The sequence below is a fragment of the Heterocephalus glaber genome, unplaced genomic scaffold (assembly GCF_053883595.1).
Source record: "Heterocephalus glaber isolate CG9 unplaced genomic scaffold, H.glaber_assembly_v1.0 deba00001428, whole genome shotgun sequence".
NCBI classification, from domain to species: domain Eukaryota; kingdom Metazoa; phylum Chordata; class Mammalia; order Rodentia; family Bathyergidae; genus Heterocephalus; species Heterocephalus glaber.
The window spans coordinates 1428803-1450151 of NW_028258293.1; the positions used below are offsets into that span (position 1 = coordinate 1428803).

General features: G+C 60.1%; 1 long non-coding RNA gene across 2 annotated transcripts; it reads left to right on the forward strand.

Moving 5' to 3' along the window:
- Window positions 1-12729: 12729 nt before the first annotated feature.
- On the forward strand, window positions 12730-20995 carry LOC110350583 (uncharacterized). Of its 2 annotated transcripts, XR_002397239.2 has the most exons (3): window positions 12752-14867; window positions 15198-20341; window positions 20558-20995. It is a non-coding gene; the product is annotated as an uncharacterized LOC110350583 (long non-coding RNA). The 2 variants fall into 2 exon arrangements; XR_002397238.2 differs by having other exon boundaries at window positions 12730-20341.
- The last annotated feature ends 354 nt before the right edge of the window (window positions 20996-21349 follow it).

Sequence of the window (21349 nt, forward strand, 5' to 3'; positions counted from 1 at the left end):
GAGATAGCAAGGCCAAGGTCAGCCTGAACAGCTTACAGACTTTGTCTCAAAATCAGAAATAAAAAGGGCTGGAGATGTAGCTGAGCCCTCCCTGGGTTCAATCCCCAGTGCTGAAGAAAGACCCAAGAAATCAGAGCCGGGTGCCTGTGCAGTGGGGATGACAGCACAGGGACGGGGCTTCGTGGGGGACGGGAAGCTCTGGTCGGATGGGGAGTGTGGTTATTTATCAAGCCCCAGATTGCACCCTTGACCTCCACACATTCCATCCATCTCCGCGGTTCAAAAGTGACTGCAGTTTGCCAGACCCAGCTCCAGGTGCCGGGCGGGAGGGAGGAGTGGAGTGGGGCTCAGGCTTGGTCAGCAGCTCGGACAGTGCAGAGCAGAAGCGGTGGGATCGTCCAGGCTTTGTGCAGGCTCGGGGTCCATCTGGGAAGCTTTTCTCTCTGCCATGGTGCAGCTGAAATTTTCCAGAATGAACAGGTTTTCAAAAATCAAACGCAAAAGCGAGTTGCACCCGTAATGTGGAAAAAGCAAAGTAGTTCCACAAAATGGAAGCCAGCAAGGGAGTTCCTGTCACCACCGCTATAGAGCAGGGATTAGAAATGCTGTATCAACTACTCAGGAAAAGCAGACGTGAGAGACAAGAGCGTAGCACACAATCCAAAAATACCCCGGCTGCCGAGCATCCTGGTGCACACCTGTGACCCCAGTCCTCTGGGAGGCTGAGGCAGGAGGGTTGCAAGTTTGAGCCCAGCCCGGACAACCCAGCAGTCTAGTTAGATCCTGCCTCAAAATAGAAAGTAACAGGGAGGCAGCACGGTGGGAAGGCCTGGGCTCAATCCCAGGCCCGCAAACAACAGCAGCAACAGCTGAACGGACATTTTGTCAGACGAGACACATGGGAAATCATCCCGAAGCGTCGCTTATTAATCGGCTAATTAGAATCCAGTCGCTCGAAAGGAAGGGCCCGGAGAGACTGGTGAGAGGAAACAGCTCCCGCAGCCCAAAGCTGGGGTGGACGCCGCGGGTGCAGCGCGCCAGGCACGCCAGGCACCACACCCTAAGTGGCTCCGCGGTCGACTCGGGCCCTGGCGTCCGTTACCGCGACGACTCCGTGTTCGCGCGCGCGTGCTCGTGAGAGGCTCCATCGGGTGGGGGCTGGCCCGGGGTCAGCGGCGGGGAGCGGCAGGGCCCGCTTCGGCCGAAATACTTGGCGACTTCCCTTGGGTTTTCGACGTGGCTGTTCCGTGCGGCAAAGCTGCAGAGCCCCCCGACCCGTGCTGCTCACAGCCCTTGCTGTTTTATCTGCAGTCGGCGCAATGGGCAAAGCCTTCGTCAATGTGTGATTTCACTTAGAAATCGACTCCTTTTAACATTTAAAGGTACACGTGTAATTTAACACGTAATTTTACTTTTAATACTGTACCATGGCCACCTTTCTGAGGGCCTCGGTAACTCTTAAATCGAATAAATTAAACCCATAAACATGATGAGTCTCAAGCCCCGTTCAAACTTGTGTGTAAACTTAACCAGTCTTCAACACAAATATTACATCGGTTACCTATTACATATATATTAGTCATTTATTAAAACTAAGTTCTCTAAATACTGCATTTAAAATACCAAATGGCCATAGATGTCATGAGAAAAATGCCAGTGTTCCTGCCCAAATTTTACACTTCTTGCCATTTCTACACTTCTGCACATGGGAAAGCTCTCTTGGTTTCAGGATGAAGGGCACACTCACGCTCGGAGGAGACAGCGTCACCCCACTTCCGAGGTTCCCTGGCACAGTCACTGCTGGTGCTCACAGGAAGGTGTCCACCGACCCAGGGGCAACTCAGGCACTGCAGGTGCCCATGGCTGGGCCCACAGCCTGCCAGTCTGCCGCTTCAGCTGACTAGAGTCCACATTTCCTTGACTTGCACAATATTTAAGTGTCTCTGGTCCAGTTTCTTTGGTTGTTTTGAGACAGGGTCTCTCTATATAGTTCAGGCTGGTATTGAACTCACTACGGTGTTCAGGCTGGCTTTGAACTCCAGGGGTCCTCCTGCCTCAGCCTCCCAAGTGCTGGGGTTACAGGCCTTGCCACCACCCCCGGCTTCAGTGTTAAGCTTGGGGGGCTCCTGCACTCTGTGTGAGTCTCCGAGTGTGGCCAGCAGTTGGTTCGGGGTAGCTCTCGTCACGCTGTCTGAGGCGTGCTGACCGCTGCTTGCAAAGTTCCGTAACTGACAGTGAGGACCGGCCGGGGATCCGCAGTGCTGTGAATACTTGAAAGTTAATGTCCCTTGAATTTCATTTTTCTGCTATGAAGTTCCTGCCTTCAGCTTGCTAATATTTAAAGGAAATAAATTGCCTCTGGTGGTTCATAATTCATAAGCCTTCCGCCCAGTGTGGCTCTGCCCGCCGGGGCGGGGAGAGGCCGCGTCTCACCCTCCACTCCTGAGCGCAGGGGACCTCCCGGGCCGGCCTGGGTGTGTGCTGCTTGGAGACAGCGCCCAGGTGCTTGTTCTGCTCTCTCCTCCCTGTGGCTGGGGAGCATGCCCCTGTGAGCCGCTACAGCCCCTGCCTCTGCTCGAGCTCCCCTCCTCCAAATGGTTCCCAGGGTGCAGCTTAACAAGAGTAAGCCTGAACACAGAACTAATAATAGTAAGCGCCGGGCGTAGTGGCACACACCTGTAATCTCAGTGCTCAGGAGGCTGAGGCAGCAGGATCCTTGCCAGTTCCAGGCCAGCCTGGGCTACACAGTCTCAAATGCAAACAAACAAAAAACCTGAACACAGAGCTAATAATAATCACAACAACAATAGCAGCAATACCTCCGATGTGCTAGGCACTTACCGTGCGCCAGCTTTGGCGTTTCCCATGGATTCAGTCCTCGCCAGAGGCCAAGACGGGCGGCTGGGCCCCAGGTCCCCAGCGTGAAGCAGCCAGTGGCACAGTCTGCTCCCTGAAGCCGAGTCCCCACAGCTGCCCCTTTCTCTGGCCTGCCTGGCATGGGGACCCTGCACCCGGCCGCCCGCCACCCCTCCATCACTGCCCTGGGCTGGGGTCCCAGCTCCCGACTCCTCCCTGGTATGGAGTTCTCCCTCCAACCTGCACCAGCGTGGGCAGGAGACGTCTGCCCCGCCAGGCCTCTCCCAGCCTTCGGGTTCCCAGCCCTGACCCCAACCTAGCCGGGAGCCCGGCTCTGCCCCGCAGCCTCTCCCCAGGCTCCTCGGAGAGGCTCTGTCCCCTCAGCACAGAGCACAGCAGCGCCTGACTGCCCTGGCAGAGGGGTGCTCCCCCAGGCCCCCATCCCGGGACCCAGGGTGGGGACTTCTCCTGGAGCAGCACCCCGGGCCGGCGTCCAGAGCTGGACGGAGAAGGAAGCTCTGCTCTGCTCTGGGAATCAGGGCCGCTCCTGTGCTCCTGCGGGCTCCCCTCTCCCATGCCCATCAGCTCCAGGCTCCACCATGCCCCAGCCCAGCTCCGAACTCCTCAGCCAGGGAGGCTTAGTCCACAACCCAGCTGCTGGGAGTGGACGGAGCCTCGTTTCTGGGATTTCCAGATGGGATTCAGTCACAGTCTGGCACATTCACATCCACTCAATTGCTCCTTGGCTTCTACCCCTCGGCTTGTGTAGCCCCCTGCGTGACAGCAAGCTCTTCGGGTTGCAGTCCTTGCCTGTCCTTGGCCAGCTTGGGCCCTGGGCGGCTGCCGTCCTCGTCACAGGAAGCCCGGCCGTCAGGTTCACCTGGTGATGAGCTTGGACCCCAAGGTACACGCAGGGTGGGACTCCTGTCCCTCGTTTGGTTAGCTGCCTTTTCCTGGCCGAGACAAATCCCCAGGTTGCACAGCGCCAAGGCGGAAGGGCTGACTGTGGCTCCCGGCTGCAGGGCCAGTGGAGGGGCAGGTGGTCAGGAGGGGAAGCACTCACCCCATGGGGGACATGGACACAGAGGGGAGGGGCCTGGCCAAGGCCAGCAGAGCCTGAACAGCCCACAGTCTGCCCGCTGCGCCCCACTCAGCTCTGCGGCCAGCAGAGGCCGGGGCCTGATGCCTGGCACCTGCACAGGCGGAGCTGGCCTGGGGGCGTCAGGAGCAACACAAGCACAGCAGCGAGGTGGCAGCTGCTCAGGCGAAGGACACTGGGCGGAGGGGCTCTGCTCTCTGCAGGGCATCGGCGGGGCTGAGCCGGGCCGAGGACGACGAGCATCCAGGAAGACACTGGAAAAGGATGCTGAGATGTTCCATCCACCCTGGGACGGAACCCCTGGGAGGTTCCGAGCTGAAGAACAGCAACACTTAAACAGGAGAAGGGCTGCGGCCCAGCGACTCCCAAAGAAGGGAAAACGAGTACTGAGATCAAAACTTTCCTGACAGTGTTCACAGCAGCCGAAAGGCGGAAGTGACCAAATGTCCCCCAGGGGACGAATAGGCCCATAGGAGATGGAAGCCCACGCCGTGGAGTACTACTCAGCCACAAAAGGAGTACATGCTGTAACATGGGCGGAACAAGGAAACACGCGGAGTGAGGGAGCCAGACACCTGGCTCACATGTTGCATGGCTCCACGTGAAGGCGACACCGCAATCAGCAAATCCGCAGACCCAGAGAGCAGAGGGGGGTGCCGAGTGGGGGAGAGGAGTCAGGGAGACCGCTCGGGGGCACGGACTGCCCCCCAGTGGTGGAGCGCTGCAGTCCCAGAATGCGGCTGCACGGCACTGATACACTGGGCGCTCACTGGGAGCCTCTGCACCACGGACTCACGGGCCTCATTTCCTCTTTCGTCCATTTTACTGCTGGATCGAGACAGGGCTGAAACGCAGGCCCTCGGTGACTGACCGGTGTGGGCAGACTGACAAGCGGCGCTGGTGAGAAGTGGGGCCTGGTCCCTGAGGGGAGAGGGGACCTTGTCCTTGCGGCCCCACCTCAGGGCGCCCTGGACACAGGCGGGTGTGGGGCCCAGGGTCACTGCCCACTTTGTCCACTCGAGTGTGGAGAGCTGCTGGGTCCACATCCACTGCTCTCCCTCCGCCAGCGAACACTGCCCAGGGCGCCTACGGCCTCACGGTGGGGAACAGTGACTCAGCCCCACTTGCTCATGGTCTCCCTGCCTTAGCAGCTGTCCAGAAAGGGACAGATTTATGATTTGAGAGCAATTTCATTTTCTGGCTGAGCCGCACAATAATTTGTGGGCATTAGCTCCCCGATAAGATAAGCGAGCACGGCCGGCCGAGGGGCCATCAATGCCCTCTGTGTCCCCTGGCTGAGGAATGCCGGACCTGCCCGACACACTGCGGGGACCATTAGGGGATTAGCGGCCCGACCCGGGGAGTTAGTAAATCACACCCGAGCTGGCTCTGGGCAGATGGGATCTGCGTCACCGAGAAGGTTCAAACCTGAGGCTGAACCCGGGCTGAGGGGGCGGAGGTTTTGGGGCGGGCGGGCATGAGGCTCGAGCTCTCTTCTGGCACAAGCTCAGCCGAAGCCTCAGCTCTTGCCTTGGGGACCAGCCGGGTTTTGAGGTCCTGGCCCTGCGAGTTGGCGCCTGTCCCCCAATGTGTTAGCTTCAGGCTGAGCTCCCAGGGAGCCGATGGCCCAAACGCCAGATGCGCTTCGAAGTGTTTGCTGGCTACAGAAAGCGCTCCCTGGTGCTTGTCAGCACGGGCTCAGCTCCGGCTCTTCCTTCACGCGTGGCTCCTTGGTGCTCGGGGGACGTGGGAAGGACGACTTTGGTGTGGGGACAGAGCTACTGAAAAACCCAGGGAATCCACCCGGGCCGTGGACTGCGGTGGCCCTGACAACGGCCATGAGCGGAAGTAAAAAATGAATTCGAGTCGCTCGTGTTTCCCTCCCCAGATGCCCGGCCAAACAGCAGCGGCTCTTTGCCCACCCTCTCGGAGACATTATTAATTACACTGCCGAGTGAGGCCGGTTTGAGGAATCTGTCTCCATGTCCTCGTGGGGTTCGGCTGCCGACTGAGAGAGCGATTTTGCAGAAAGAGGGCATCGGGCGGCCTTGTGAGGGCTTGGGGCCTTACTGCCCGCTGCCACAGGCGCTAACAGATGGGCAGAGGGCCAACCAGACGCCCTGCAGTCCTGGTGGCTGCCCCATCAGTGGGACGGCGAGCGCCCACAGGGAGCAGAGGCGAGCATGGCGTCTGGGGTCCCGACCTGCGCTGTCGCCCGGCCCGGGACAGCTCGGCCCCTCCACCAGTGCCTCGGTTTCTCCTCCCTAACGTGGAGAGGACTCTGGGCCTGCAGGTGTCCGCGGCTGAGGGTGCGCTAGTGTCTGATCTGCGCCCCAGAAGCTGAGCGCGTGCCAGCCCGGGGACACCTGATGCCCAGGCCCAAGCGCGGCTCTGTGCTGAACACGGCTTTTCACCAGCCCGGAGTGAAAGCCCCCGGCTCCAGCTCCAGCTCCATCGGCGGCGGTGGTGCCTGGGGCTGTGAGCTGTGCACACGGGCTCCCAGTCCTCTCTGACCCTGGTGGGCCCCAGGAGCATCTGGCTACGGCAGACAGGAGCGATTGGAAGGGTCCAAAGGCACCAGTGTGTTTCAATCCCGGTGTGGGGCAGAAGCGTCGAGCCTGCCTTACAGCTAACGTTGGGGCTCCGTTCCCTGCCCCCAGGAATGGCTGTTGTGAAGCTGATGATCAACCCGACAGCTCCTGGGGTTGTGAGGGTCCAGGACTCATTGCCAGGAGGGGTCCAGTGGAGACCTCTTTGCTATGTGTGATCTGGGGGCGGCGTGGTTTTGCGAAAGCCAACCTGTAATCCAGCGTGCGATTTCTGAACGCAGGGGCCAAACCCAGAACCTCCGAGAGCTCCGCTCAGCGCGTCAGCAGGGCAGCTCTGGGGTTCTCAGTTGCGACCCTTTTCACCTGGCCTCCTGCGTGTGAGGAGACCTCCAGGCCCGGCTCCCCTGGGAAACTACCCAGGCGCAGAGCCGAGTGCTCACCTCTGGGTCCGCCCCAGCCCTGGTCCATCACAAGCCTCGGCCTCGGCCTCGGACCTGAGAACAAGGCTGTACGCTGGTCACAGCACCTGTGTTTTGAGGCCTCTCCAGTAGAGACTCCGGTGCAGGTTGCAGCGATCCAGGAGGTCATCGGCGCAGCCACACGCCTTTCCCGTTTACCCCACGGCTCGGTTGGACTCCGGGGTCACCGTGGGCAGCACCCTCACTGCCTGCTCAAGGGGCTCCTTGCAGCAGCGGGAGACATTGGCCAGAGTGGGAAGCACACTTTAGCCTCCGACAGTGTCGTGAGTCCTAGTATTTTTGAAAGCTAAATTTTAAGAAAATTATTATTACGAGAGTATTAGGTTTTCTATATAAAGTAATTCTAAACGAAGTCTATGAAATACAAGGGGAAGGTAAAATCCCTTCACTGGCTCGCACTCCCCTCAGAGAGCAATGTTCGTGTACACAGAACCTTTGCAGTAAAGGTGGATTCGCGCTCGACAGAGTATCTGCAGGCTACTTTCTCACTTAAAACTCTAGCATAACTTTCCATGAGTAAAGTTTAGAGGAGGAAACCGGGGTCCACAAGTGCTGGGGGACCCAGAGTGGGCTTCTGGAGTTCACGGGCCTGGGTTACACGCGAATGCACAAGCTCCTGCAATGGGGTTCACAGCATTCTTGTCTTGAAGGGCTCCATTATCCCAAAACACACAAGCAAGGATGCCCCACCTTGTGCACCAGGCTGTGCTGGAGTCTGGGTCAGACCTTGTGCCCCGAGTCAGCACCTTCAGGTCCGGCTCTCTGGCCCTTCCCCGCCTCTCCGCTCTGTAAATTTTGCAGCAGCCTAGAACTCAAAGCAACCACAGTGGACCTAGACAAATCTCTGTTAGTAAAACCACACTCTTCCCGGTACCCAGCTGTGAGGCCGCAGGACCCTCTGTGCAAAGCAGACAGAGAGCAACACAGGGCAACCAGCTGCGATGCAGGTGAGGACAAAGAACTCAGAGTCCTCACTGCAAAGCAGTTTCCAGGTCTTTGCTTCTCCCAGGCTCAGGGAGGTCAGCGATTCCTCGCGTGGCTGCAGCACCGCTGTGCCCCTCCTGCATCACAGTGGAACCCGGCCCCTCACCAGGGCGTCTGCCTGCACGCCCTCTCCACCCAGCCAGCAGGCAGCCCCGTCCCACTCCTGGTGTCGCTGTGTCCTGGGTCACCTGACAGGCAAACGGCCCTGAGGGAAACTGTCAGAGTCCACAGAGCTGCCCTGCTCCCCGGGGTCCACGTCGGCCGGAGCTGCCCCTGCCTTCCAGCTCCCCAGAGCTGCGGCCGCCCCAGCCTCGGCCCAGTCCTGGAAGGCCCTGGAAGTCGCAGCCAGGCGTGTGGCATCTCTGCCCAGCCTCTCCACAGGCCCCGATCTTGGGCTGGGAGAAGGCTGCTTTTTTATCTCTAACCTTGTCCTGGGCTTCAGGATGACAAAACGCACCAGCACGTACCACACGGTGGCGATTTCATTCTGTCCTGGTGGAAGGGCTGGAGTGAGACAGGAAGCAGCTGCTGCTCCTGCTCCCTGACGCTCTCCCCACCCCAGGCCCGAGCTAGGTGAGGCTCCAGAGACGAGAGCCCGGCCACCCCGGTCCTGGGACCCATAAATCCCGAGCCCGCAGTTGATCCCGCAGAGGGGACTGGGGCTGCAGGGGTGGACGGCTGTCAGGGGCTGCAGACAGACCGCAGCCAGGCCGCGGCTGCACCATTAGTCACAGCGCAGAGCCTGCCCCGGTCAACCTCAGGGCCAGGCCAGCACTGGCCTCAGCCGGGCCCCGGGGACAGAGTGTTTCTGCGCTCGGGAATCCGAGCCAGGCCTCCACTCGGGGGGCGGAGAGGCAGGCGAGCAAATAAATCTCTGGCCTCCGTCTGGGGTGCTGCTCAGGCAAGTGTGGAGGAGTCGTCCTGGGGGCGGGGGCGGAATGCAGGTGGCAGACGCCATCCCCAGAACGCTGAGCCCGGAGCTCAGCCCAGTGATCCTCAACACCCAAAAGCCTCGCTCCCCTCGCCCCGCATGGCCACCCTCGCTCCTGCACCGAAAAGTCAGTGCCCACCTTCCTGCTCCAGGGGACTGAGGACGAGATGACTGACCCCCATGGCCAGGGACAGGACAGGACCCAGGAGAAAGAGGGCAGGGCTGGCGTGTCGGGCCCCACCGTGAAGCAGTCAGGGGCTCCACATGACGGGTGGTGGTGGTGATGATGTGGTGACCACAGCTGCCTTGCTGAGCCCAGCTGCTGCCAGGTTCCCATGCTTTCTAGTCAGTGTGGAGGCCCACGACTGTGGCAGGCGTCTGCGACCCCGTGCTCCAACTCCGCAGGTGGCTGAGGACAGGGCCCTAACCCCTGCACATCCGCATTCATGGGGGTTTGCTTCCTGTCCCTGTGAGGCTCACTTCCGGGACTGGTGTGGAGACCCTGGTGTCTTCCTTGGGAGCAGTCCCTAGGGAGGCCGAGGCCCATGCAGGGGCCACAGCTGGGACAGCTGGCTTCCCCCCAGGAAGCTGGGCCCCTGCCATGCGGCTAATCTGCCTCAGAAACCAGTGGCAGTGAAATCTGTTGTCACAATGCTGGGTTCGAGTACTGTCTTCTGGCAGCCCGGTCACCTCTCAGAAATGCTCAGGTCCCATCCCAGATGCACACAGGCAGAGGCACCTGCTAGTTCCAAAGCTTGATGGGTGTTTTTGTTTTGTTTTGATTTCGGACAGGGTCTCACTATGTAGCCCAGGCTGGCCTTGAACTCCTGATCCTCCTGCCTCAGCCTCCTGAGTGGAGGATTCCGGGGGAGCACCACCTACCACACCTGCTGGCTCTCCAGGTGTGAGCAGCTCTGATCTACTCCACCCCTGGCCCAGCCTGGGCCGAGCCACAGTTCCGGGGAGTCCCTCTCCCCAGGGGCCCTTCCTGGGTGCTGTGTCCGGGTGAGCCGAGCGTCCCCCTGCACCCAGACACGGGGATGAGTGTGACGCGTGTGTATGGCCCGGGAGCCTCAGGATGGCGTGCAGGGCAATCTGGGCAGCAGCGTCCCCGGAGCGGGAGAGGCCAGCACGCCCTGGGCGCAGACCTAGTCACCCGAGGGCCAGGGTCGAGCTGCCTGTTTCTTGAGGGGCCAGCTGCTCCTGGGGTCCCCAGTATGTGGCCCTTGGTGCCTGCAAAGGCCGAGACTCCTGGGACAGGCCAAGGCGGGGGGCCGGCGCTCTGGTTTCCAGGTCCCCGTTCCCAGCCGCACTGCTGGGTGCTACAGTGTCGTTCAGGGCCTCCTGCCTGGCTTGGGCACCACACGCCCTCCTTCCTGCAGGAGCTCTGGTCGCTGGGCTCTGCCCAGCCGCTCCAGGACCTCTGCTCCGTGGTGGACACGCCAGGCACTGTCCTGTTCTCCTCTGCCCTTTCTCCAGCTCAGTGCCAGGGCCCTCGGGTGGCCCAGGAATGACCCGAGGCTTCCGCAAATCGTGTTAGCCCCGTTTCTGGCCGACCCTGTTCTGCTCTCGTTGACCGAAGTCAAGCGGAGTGATTCTCCACGTGGCAGCCGCGCCTTGGCCTTCTCCGGCCCGAGGCTTACGGTCCCTCCTTTTCCAGAGGGCGAGGACTCTGGCTCATCCCGTCCCTCCTGGCCGGGCTCTGCCACGTCTGGGAAGCCCAGGGTTTCTCCCAGATCCAAGGCTCACTCTGCACTTCCCCGCAGCCTGGGCTCCCCTTTCCCTGTCTGTCTCCCCACCCCGACTGGGGACACTGTGGAGGGAGGGCAGGACACCTTTCCGTCCAGCAGTGGGAGGCAGAGGGCCTGCCCGTTTCACTTGTCGAGAGGACACAGGGTGGGTGGAGAGGCTTTGGGGACCCTGGTGTCTGCTGCCGCCTGCTCCCTGGACAGAGAGTGAGAGGCGGGGGATGCAGAGCCAGGAGCCTGGGTCCCGAGGCCTGGCCATCACTGGGTCCCCCTCTCAAGGGCTCCTGGGAGCCCCACTGCTCTCCCTGGGCTCACAGGACTGCACTTCAGGTCCCAGAGGGGCTGCCTTGCTGCCTCCAGTGCTGGCCGCTGTGACCCCGGCCCAGAAACATTTCCTGGGGATCAAATAACCAGCTCCTCTGAGCCCCCATCAATCTGCACCGCTAAATGTCCCCTCCCTGCAGGACTAACTACCTGAACCCTAACCCTGGTCCCGGCCAGGGGACAGCCTGAGTAATTTACTGTCATCTCCAGTTCCCAGGGCTGTAACTCAGAGCTGCTCCGCTCCGTCTGAGACAAAACAGAGTGATACCTCGGTTCACCATTCACCGAGGGCTCCGAGAGGTGCTGGGCTTGTGGATGAAAGCAATAATCCCAAATTGAAAGGGCTTTTCACGAACATTCCCTAGCCAGGCCATGGGAACCCCAATTGCTGTTAACACCTTCAGGCTATCAATCAGGATATAAACTCAGAAAAGCTGACCCTTATTGCAGATTGTCAGCATACTACACACCACGCTGCTCCCAGTAGTGACAACAACAAGCCTCAGTTAGCGTCCTGATTGTTTCAGGTGGTGCTATTTAACATTAACGAGGGCATGAATGATAAAGTTAACGCCTGATTACTAATTGCTCAGGTTGTTGAATGAGTTGTTTCTTCATGTGTCAGATGCTGGGTCAGTACTTTAGAGACACAATTTGATGAAGCTGGGCCCAGGTTTATGGGTTCTGTACCAAGGTCACGTGGCCAGCAGTGGCGGGCACACGGCCTGAGGTCGGTGTCCTCCTGCAGGGATGGCCAGGTCTGTGCCGAGCCCGGGGCAGCCTGTGACTTCGCCGTCCCGGCAGCCATGCCGTGGTCCAGACTGCTGTCGCACGTGCCCCAGGGCCCCCGGTGCTCAATGTGCCAGCTAGGATTCAGGGCGCCTGCTGCCTCCTGCCGCCTTACCCTCTCCGCACAAAGCCGTCAGTCTGGGGCTCTCCTTCCTGATACCTGAGCTTCCCGGGACCACCAGGGAGCACGCGCTCACCCGCCCGCAGCTGTGTCAGAGAAGGGAGGATGGGGCCCAACTGCTAGGCACCTCCTGCATCCCTCCCTGCGCCTGCCCTAGGCCCCGTGACCCTTTGGAAGAGGAAACCCAGTTCTGCTCCAACTCATTGCTCCCCTTTCCTGCTCTGCCCAGACAGCAAGACGGTAGCGGCAGGCCCTGTGCACCGCCCCTCCCTGTGCCTCTGTGAGCATGCGCGTGCGCTGGAGCCTCGGGCCGTCACAGCCATGTGACGCCGGCACAGACTCACCTGCATGGGGGCAGCGCTGCCCGCTTCCCACGAGGAGGACCTGAGACCGTGGAGGTCCAAGCCCTGGCTGGAGCAGACAACAAGGTAGGCCCACGGTCTCCTCCCTCCCTGCCTGTCTGTACAAGGCTTTCATGAGACGTAAGAACCCTGTAGTTCACCCGCTTCCGGCCCGTCACTACCGCTGCTCCAGGACGCCCTGGACGTTCCCCGAGGGAGGGGCCCTGCAGACCCTGGCCATCCTCAGCACACGGTGCCAAGCCTCACTCGCCCACTTCTGAGTTCTAGCCCCGCGCCCTGCGGGTCGGGTGCACCATGCCGTACCTGCCCGGGCACCAGCAGGGGACACTCAAATTGTTTCGCTGCTGCGACTCGTGTCACCTGACTCCCTCCCAGGCACTTCATGAGGAGCACGTGGCATTGGATGCAGAAGCCTTCCGAGCTGCCGGGCAGCCGGGGGCGGGCGGGGGGGGCACCAGGGAGGGCAGGCCGGCCGTGTTTGTTTATTTGTTTCCCGGAGCAGTAGCCGGGCCTGGTCCCAAGCAAGCAGAGCCCTGTGTGCTGCTTATCTCGCCCACTGCCGCGTGCTGTGCCGCGTGGCCAGAGTCTGGAACCAAGCCTTTGTTTTTTTGCTGTAAATCAAATGATAGCGAGTAGCTCTGTAAGGGAATGGTTTTTATTCGGAGTGATTCAAAAGTTTGGCATTTAACGTTTACGGAAAACAGATCTATCTTCTACCACTAAACTCAGGAATTGTTGACTGGAAATAATCTAACTAAACCAATTAAACACTTCATGGATCCTTCTCATCAGCAATTCATCCGTCTTCGGGCTATCAGGAGGGGCTCGCCCCGCGCGTGTTGCTAGGGAGCCCTGGAGTCTAACTGGTAAACACACGCAGACCGGGGGCAGAAGAAAAGCAGGCCGGCCGGGAAGCACACGGCCTCTCCCGGCCTTCTCCCGGGGTGAAATGAAACAGGAATGGGAGATCATGCTCTTCCCCGTCCTAATTTAGCAAGCAGGATTGTCTCACCCAGGCCCGCAGAGCGTGTGCCGCCCCAGGGCGTCCTTACACACAACAGGCTCTGGGTTGTTCAGCAGTCGCCTGCAGGCGAGGCCAAAACAGGCTGCTTCCACCTCCTTCAAAGGGCTGTGTGCTGCTCAGTGGGTTGGCAGTGTTGACTGCACCAGGCGAAGGACCTGGGCCGGGCAGACAGGGAAGTGCCTGGCATGGGCACCACGCTGGAGGGCAGGCTCTGAGGGTGGGGAGAGCAGAGCACAGAGCCCGGGGGGCACAGGCGTCGGGTGCTTCCTCACCGGCTGCCCCGGCCAGCTGTGGTCGCCCAAGCCACTCGAGCCTGGGGTGAGGATGGGGTGCAGGCCTGGGACCTGGCTGGCTCTGGGGTCCGAGTTCCTAACCACAGCCCTCCACTGCCTCCGAGCCGGCTCCACTCCAGCGCACCACAGCTGTAAAGAAATCCGGCTTCTTTGTCCTTAGGAGACAGAAGTAAAATTTTCTCATCGCACATTGGACTGTTTAGCTCTGCAACTAGTGCTGGAGGGGTCCTCATGGCCCACCTTTACCGTCTGGGTGTTCTTGGGTGAGTGCGTCGCTTCCGACCCTCAGGGAGGCCAGCGGGTACCGTGCATCTTCCACGAGGCCCGTTCTCCAGGGCCAGCGAGGGTCGAAGTCTGGTGAGGGGATTTGGGCTCTCAGGCCCGAAGGGCCCACAGCGTCACCTGCCTGGAGCGTGCACACTGCAGCCCAGAGGAGCTGGGTTCCTGAGAAGTGAGTCTCCCCAGCTCGAAGACCGGGTGGTGGCTCTCTCCCTCCTTCGTGCAGAGCTGAGCTGTTCGGGGAAAATGGCAGAGTCGCCCGGAGATTGGCCTGGAGTCCGAGGGAGACGCCCACCAGTGGCTCGGGTGGTGTGCGGGTCGGAGGCGGCCTCCCTGCCAGTCCCGGCACCCGCACGCTGCTCCTCTCAGCAGAGCCCAGGCTCAGGGCTGGACGGGGCCGGGGCTGCTGCTGTTCACACTGTCTGTTACTTCGCCTCTACTTACGGGAACGACTCCCACTTTCGACTTACAGGACCGATAGGAAGCTCCCCAGGATCTGTTCAAATGTGGGCCTATGGTCAGCCAGGCAAATGGAAGCGCAATGGTCGAAGCCATGACAGGAGCCCTGGCCAGAGCGGACTCGGGACACTCTCAGCCATCCAGGCGACACAGGCGCCTCTGGGCCAAGCCGCTCGGGCCTGGGGTGCTCGGAGACGTGGAGGCTGAGTCGGGCAGAGCAGCCTCGCCCGCCGCTCTCAGGCAAGGTTTGCCGGGGTGTCTGCCTCTGTCCCCTTCAAGCCCCACTTCTGGCCAGGACCAAAGGTGCCTGAATCCCGTCCTGTCCCCATGGACTCAGATCGTCCCTGGTGATGCCAGGGAGCTGGTGACTGCGGCCTGGGGAACAGGAGTGGGCCACGGAGGGGCTGGGCTCCCGGCCCGCGTCCCGAGCACCAGCGACCTCACGCTGCACCCAGCCTCAGCGTCCCCGGCATTGCTGGACGCAGCCCCCTGGGCACTGCCCTCCCTTCGTCCTCTGCTCCCAGGCAGGCGGCTGAGGAAGGCGGGCGGCAGGGCTTTCCTGACTCGGAGGTGAGTGCAGCCGCGCGTCCCAGAGCCCGGGGTGTTCGGGGACCGCCGACGTAGGGCCATGTGCCCACGAGGGCAACACTCAGTGGGGGCCGGAGGACGCCCCAAGAGGTGGCTCCCACAGACCGCGGGGCCCCAGGGCTGCTCTGGGGCTGGTGGCTTCTTCCCAGGCCGGGCTGGACAGCCACTGGTTCCCTCCCTGGGGACAGAGGGAACAGCCAGAAAAACAGCACCAGGAAGAGCTTGCGCAGGGCCGGGCCCTTGTGCGGAGAAAGCAGGAGAAATGACGGGGAGCAGTCAGAGGTCAGGAAATCAATTTTTGTCTCCTTACAGATCTATCCATGCAGAGGCTTGTAAAGGTCACGCCTGTCCTCTTAAAGAACCTCCAGGATTTACATCCTGCCCAGCCCTCGGCCTCCTGGATGGTAAACATGAAGATCCAATTAGTTTTCCCTATAACTCAAAGAGATCCAGCAACAGGGGCCTTTCCGGTTGGGAGTCGGTTTTCTTGCTCCTCGATTCGGGGATGAACTTTAATCCACATCTTATCTCCTGCTTAAAAATGAACATCTCTTCTCTTCTTATCACTGTGTTGCTCCCTTCTCACTTCCCCTCCCTCTGGAGTCTTGGCCACCTTCCTCCTTGGCAGTGACAGTGGATTCTTCTGACCGAGTTACTCGCCGCTCTTGGTTACCTTAAGAATTTCCCCCTGGCCGGGTCCCAGCCCTGCTCCTCCCCGGCACTGGGCATCCGGGGCCCCACTTCTGAGTCTTTGCCGAGGAAGGGCATGGATTGCTGAACACCGCTCCTTTGTGGTGCAGTCCCCAGAGATGAAGTCCCGAGCAGCCTGTCCCCAGTTCCTGGCCCCTCCCCCCCTCTGGGTTCACCAGTCTACACTGCTCTCCCCGGGTCGTGGGTGAGGTGGGCGCCCCAGTGCGAGTGCCCAGCCCCAGCCCGCAGTGCCGGGCTGCGGGTCTCAGAGTGGTCAGCTCTGGCTCCCGGCTGAGGGAAGCTTTCACCCACTTGTCCTGACGTGAGCAATTCTGCAGGCAGGGCTGGGGGCCAGGGAGCGGTGGGCCTTCCGGGCAGGCGCTCTTCTGGTGCCTCCTTCGTTGATTATGGGGCCTCAGCAGGAGGCCTGGGCTCCTCAGCACAAACCTAGTCCCTGGGGCTCCCGGAAGTCACCACAGCCAGCACTTCCTGAGTGTGGGAAACACTGCACTGTACCTGGCCTCTCCCCAGGAGCTCCCACGAGCGCCTCCACCTGGAAGGGAATCTGGGCGGGCACATGGCGTGGGACCTCTGACACGCAGCTTGCTTCCCGCTAGCTCTGATGCAGGAGGGTGCGGAACCCCACGGCCACCTTGTGTGCTGGAGACAGGGAGGGGAGTTTCCAGTCTCCTCCTAAAAGATTACTTGGCTTCTTCCTTGCTGTTGCCTAAGAGTCTGGATAGGACGCACCTCAAGGCAGAATGCCTTCAGAAGTTGCAAAGAGTGGAAATCCTAGCTCAAGCAGCTTTCATAGAGGAGACTTATGTGCTCATGTAACTACTGGTTGAAGTCTAGGCTTAGCCAGCACCTCCATGATGTTTCCATGGACTCAGCTTTCTCTGGTCTTTCAGTTTGTCCTTCTGTGGTGTCAGCTTCAGACAAAGCCTGATCTGCCTCATGGTGGCAAAATGGCTGCGGTGGTTCCAGGCTTCACATTTTCATAGTCAAAAGGATTTGTCTTGGGTCTTTTCCACACCCATGCAGGAATCTAAAGAATCTGCGTTGTCAGGAAGGCTGAGTATGGAGTGGCTGGCCACTGGGTAAAGAATTAAGATCTTTGAATTACCTCCTGTTAGAGCAGTTGAAGTGTAGGGACTTCCTCCCCGAAGTGTGAAGGTGGAACGTGCCAGTTGGTGCTGTGGCCTCAATGACTCGGGCTTTTCTGCTCTGTGGTGCCGTTTCCTTGGTGTCACCGATGGCGGCAGGAGTGCCGGGTGCTACCTTCTCAGTGTGGTCTGAACAGCAGGGGCAGCAAGGCTGGGAGCAGAGGGGCCTCTTCACGCACCCTGCTCTGGTCAGGGCCGGAAGCATCCCATTGACGCCGCCCCTCTGCCTCCTCCCCCTGGCCTGGCCTGGGCCCGGGCGGACTGTGGAAGTGAACACCGGAAGGTCACCCAGCAGTGCCCTGCTTTACACTGCAGAGTCGAAGGCCAGCCCTGAGGGTGTTGCCAGTGTCTCAGAAGCGTGAGGAGAGCAGACCGAGTCTCCCAGCAGCTGCCTTGGGCCACTCTGTCTGGGAACACAGAGCCGAGGGCAGCCAGGCTCCAGGGGCAGCCCCGCCTGCTCCAAGCATCGGCACAGACTGAGAAGCCCGGGTCTGTCTTGGCCTCCTGACCCTGGGAATGTGCTGCCGACTCTTCCTTAACTTGAAGCTCTCATTCCGTGGCAAGACTGCTTCCCCACCAGCTAACTGCTGGTCCTCAGGGCTCTGCTCAGCTCAGAGGGCCTGAGAGTGGCTGTCACTCAATAAACCGTGCTATCGGCCAGACAGTTTTGGCTGAACTGAAGACGGAGCAAGGAGCGCAGTGCAAGGAGGCCAGTCCACACAGGCAGCTCTGGCGTGCTCGGTTTCCTGCTAGTCCAGCGCTGGGCTCTTTGCTGCCCTTCTGACTCCCTCTGAGAAATGATGGAAGCAAGTTTTTCACCGCAGTTGGAAGCAGGCTCTGTGGGAAGGAAGAGGTCTCTTGGAGAAGCGGTGACAGATGAGTCTGCTCGGAGGAAGAAGAAGCTGAGGCACTTGGGAGCCAGGGCCATGGGCTCCGCAGTCAGTGGGCAGGGCCAGGCTTGCAGGTCAGCGCTGGCTCGAGGCTCTCAGTCGCTGTGCTTTGTCGACACACGGTTTGCGTGCACAGCGATGGCGTGGGCCACAGGTGTCCTTCTCGGCTGCCCAGCCCTGGGTCCCACCTGGCCCTCAGTGGAGGCCCCGCCCGGCAGGCACCACTCCCTGAGCCTCTGCAGGAGCGGCCAGCAGGTGGCGCATCCGCAACTGGCAGACAGCTCCTGGGCCACAGCAGCTGCAGCCCGGCCTTGGCCGGGCGCCCTTTCCTGGCCGTGGGGAAGGGGAGGCTCCCGTGCGTCTGTCTGTCTGTCTCGGTTCATCTTGTATTTGCTTGGATCGTGAGGCCCCGCTCGGTCCCCAGGAGTAGGGGTCTTGCTCGGTTTTTGTGTGGTTATAGCTCAGCCTCAGGCTGCTCCCTGCTGGTGAGGGCCTGGGGTGAGGCCAAGCCCCGGCGAATGCCCCCGCTCTCCTCTCTGAGCCTCCTGTCAGCGGCGGCCGGGAGGGTGCACGCCGGCCCCCGGGCTCCGCTGCCCGGACTTGTTCCCCTCAGCCCGGGAGCCCTCTGGACCCCAAGTCTCCTGCCCTGTGGCCCTCCCTTTGGTCGAAGCATTTCCATGCGGTAGCCTCTCCTCCTTTCGGTGAAAAACACACGGATTGAAATTCATCCTTCTCGCCTTCTTTGTGGCCCTGCCCACTCGCATCATTGTGCAGCCGACAGACAGCAGCGCCCACCCCTCCGCCACCGTCCGCAGTCTGCCAAAAGCTGCTGCTCCCCTCGGGCCCGGGTGGGACCTAGCTGTTGGGCACCGCCTGCTCTGGGCCCGCCGCCTTTCTTCAAAGCTCGAGAAGAAGGGGTGAGAGAGGCACCGGGGTCCCCCGCGCACAGGGGATCTGTTCCCAGACCCACGGGCAGCGCAACCCTAAGCTGCACCCCTCAGAGCCAGGTTCCCCGAATCCTGTGCTGGGTCCCCCTTGGCCCGCGACTCCTGTGCTTTTAAGTCATAAAGGGCTCTGTGGACACAGCACAGCAACCGTGTGGCCTCAGCCTGATCCTGCTCGGCAGCCGGCATCCAAGGACGAAGGATGGGCCCTGCCAGAATGGGGAACGGCCGAGGCCTGGGTCCTCATCGTGTGAGCGAGCCAGGAGAGGGCAGCATGAGCTGCTAATTTCTAGAATTCTCCACTGACCACTTCAAACCCTGTTTGACCTAAGGTCACCAAAACCGTGGAAATCAAAGCCACAGGTAAGTGGGCTGTTGTGTATTTTCCCAGAACGCACCTATCTATAACGCTAGATCTGTCCTTCCTCCTTCACAGCGTGGCTGGATGTGTCCTTGTGTCTGACACTCTCCCACTCTGCTCGAAGCCCAGGCTCCAGGACTCGTCCCGGGCAGGACCACAGACCTCGAGAGGCCCTGGCTTGGAGCTCAGCTCTGCTGTGGGCCAGGAGTCAGGCCTTGGGGACACCCAGCCCCCGAGGCCCCCGGGAGGGCTCAGCACCTCACTGGCGTGGGGTGCAGGCCCAGACTCCGAGGCCTGGATGCTTTGCCTTCCAACTTCTGGCGCTGCTGCGTCTTGCATTTCCATACATTTTTACCTGTGTGTTTCAGCTGCTGGTCATTTTATCGTACATGGACTCAGTGCCCAAGGACTCTGCTGTATTCTCATTTCCCTTACAACAGAGCAGCCTTGCTCTGTGATGTCCGACTCTTTCTTCTCTGAACATCTGCAGGTTCCCGGCCACCGGGCCGGTGCGCGGGCTCAGGTGGCTCCAGCGTCCGATCGGCCCCCAGGGCATCTTTTGTTCTTTCTCTCTGCCGCTCAGGCGCCAGAGCAAGCGTCGCCTCTGTGATGGGCCCGTGATGCACACGTCACCACAGACCTCTTGTTCTCCGAGAGCTGACGCCCCCAGAGACCGAGCCCCAGCATCCTCTGGGGCCCAGTGTGGGAGGCAGGTGTCCCCCGCGCCCCTGTGCAACCTCAGTGTCCCCGAGCTCGAGGGTCGCTGTCCCCAGCCCCACTCCTACCCAGCTCCTCTGAGGGAACCTGAGTCCCCTGTAGAGGTTGCGCAGGAAGGGGGAGCCCGGGCCAGGCAGAGGGCCTTGTGTCCCTTCCTTCCATGCACCTGGCTTTATAAGAGCCCGGGGAGAAACCAGCGGGGCCCCAAGGCTCCCCAGGAAGCTCTGTCCAGAGCCGAGAGAAGCACTCATGTACCCGGTGCGGGTGCTCAGGGCGATCACTGCTCAAGACCTGAAGACCTCGAGCACTTTCCACCTGCAGTCCCAGCCTGGAGGGGACGAAGCTGGGAGAAAAGTGGGCAGTGGCACGGGTGGCAAGGACCCACTGTGGGCACAGCGGGTTCTCTCCTTCCCAGTTCCAGTTGAGAGAAAGGAGCCGACGCCTGGCTGCTGCGCTTCAGACCCCGCCTCTTCCGCCCTGACACTTGCGCGTCTGAGCAGCCGCAATGAAACCGCATTCTCTGCAATTCCGGCCCCAGAGGGGGACTCGCAGCCCAGAAGGGAGCTTCATCAGCGCCAAGCCAAGAGCCACGCCGGAAATGGGGTCAGCATTTCGGCCACACTATAAAAGCTTAAAGGAGAAGGGACATGAAAGGCTTCGTAAAAAGCCCCTTCCGAGATGCACAAATGTAAGTGCCCTGTGCCTTCACACACATTCCTCCTGCGCATTTGAAGCCAAGGGGAGGTTTCTTTCTGACGCCGCACTTTGATCTCTGCCTCTTCATAACTCCTACCCTACCTGTGCTGGGGTCTGGGGAACATGGAGTTGCCGTAAAGCCTTTCTCAAATCCTTCATCAGCATTTAACGAGCGGCCTCCGGTCCCGCCCTTCTGTTCCCTGTCTAGAATGCTTTTCCCTCGTCCCTGCTCCAACACCGAGCTCCAGGTCCCCTGAGTCACCATGATGTATTTTCTCCAACCACCAACCAGCATCTGAAATGATTCCAAGAATCAGGCCTGATCCCCAGCCCCAAGAAGTGCCAGCTGTTTGCTTGCAGTTGTGTTTAAAAACTGTTCCTGCCTCTCCTGTACTCTGGAGTCTCCTTGGCTGGTAGTCAGTAAACATGAACAGAAGAATTCGCTTAGCACAGCTCATGACAGCTAAATCCTGGAAGCAGCCTAAGTGTTGGTCAACAGATCAATGGATAAAGAAAGCATGGTATTTGCACACAATGGAGTACTACTCTGCCCCGAAGAAGGATAAACTTGAGTCATTTGGAGGAAAGTGGATGAATCTGGAGGCCATGATATTAAGGGAAATAAATCAGACAAGCTTGAATATCACATGGTTTCTTTTATGTGAGAAAGCCAAAGTATAAATAATTATAAAAAGAAATAAAGATAACACCGAACAGGAAGATAGACCTTTTGCAAATGAGGAGGAATCAAGAGATGAGGAGGGAAGGGAAGGGGGCTAAAAAGAATGAGGAGGAGTTAGGTACATATGCCGGCTCCCCACAAGGAAAGCGACCATTGCGGACCAGAAACAGCTAGGAAAAGAACGTAAAAAGCAGGGTCTGCAGCAGCCCGAGAATCAGGCCCAGAGCACCCGGCCTCAGGCTGCTCTGTGGGGCTGGGGCTGTGGAGCGGAGGCGACTGTGCTTTCCCCGCCTGCCGCTGGCCTCAGTCCTGCTGACC